Raw genomic sequence first — 690 nt, forward strand, 5'->3', positions numbered from 1 at the left:
GACCTTAAACATATTTCAAGTTATTGTTTTGAAGCTTCATCTTTGGCCATTGCTCTTTCTCTCTGCTGCTTCTTGCCTGTTATTTGCTACAGATCCTTTGGGGTCTTTGTGCTTGGCTGGGGCAGATGCTCCAAAAGAGGCTGCTTACAACATTTGAGAAAAAAACATGAACTTGAAGCTTCTGGATGTTGGGGGGAAGCAGGGAACCCCCAGGCTCCAGTGAGATTTGAACTCACGACCCCTGGTTTACTAGACCAGTGCTCTAACCCCTGAGCTATGGAGCCTCCAAGCTTTGGGGTTTTTTTGCTTTATCAACATTTCAGATTTCCATAATTTTTGCTCGTAATTCTGGAGCAAAGCAAAACCTGCCTGGCTGGGTGCTGCTGCTCCAAGGATTCCCATTTCTCCTCCCAAATGGCACTGACCCAACCATCAGAGTCACAAAACTCCCGACAGGTCAACTAAAACCTGGGGTTTATTCTCCTGCAGCTCATCCTTAGCAGGACCCCACGAGCATCCCACAGCTCCCTTAATTCCCAGCGTGGAAAGTTTCATAGCAAGAAGCAATGATTTGGATCTCTTCATAACATCTGCACTCATCTATCAAAGAGGGAAGTTAAGTTTGGGGAAAACCTCTCTTTGTATCCCACTGCTTCCCTTGGGAAACCTGCTCTGTGGGTGCTTTTTGCC

The 690-nt window shown here is 46.7% G+C and overlaps 1 non-coding gene across 1 annotated transcript; it reads right to left on the reverse strand.

Moving 5' to 3' along the window:
• Positions 1-211: 211 nt before the first annotated feature.
• On the reverse strand, positions 212-284 carry TRNAT-AGU. The gene has a single exon. It is a non-coding gene; the product is annotated as a tRNA-Thr (tRNA).
• Between the last annotated feature and the right edge of the window lie 406 nt (positions 285-690).

Source organism: Calypte anna, chromosome 17 (assembly GCF_003957555.1).
Source record: "Calypte anna isolate BGI_N300 chromosome 17, bCalAnn1_v1.p, whole genome shotgun sequence".
NCBI classification, from domain to species: domain Eukaryota; kingdom Metazoa; phylum Chordata; class Aves; order Apodiformes; family Trochilidae; genus Calypte; species Calypte anna.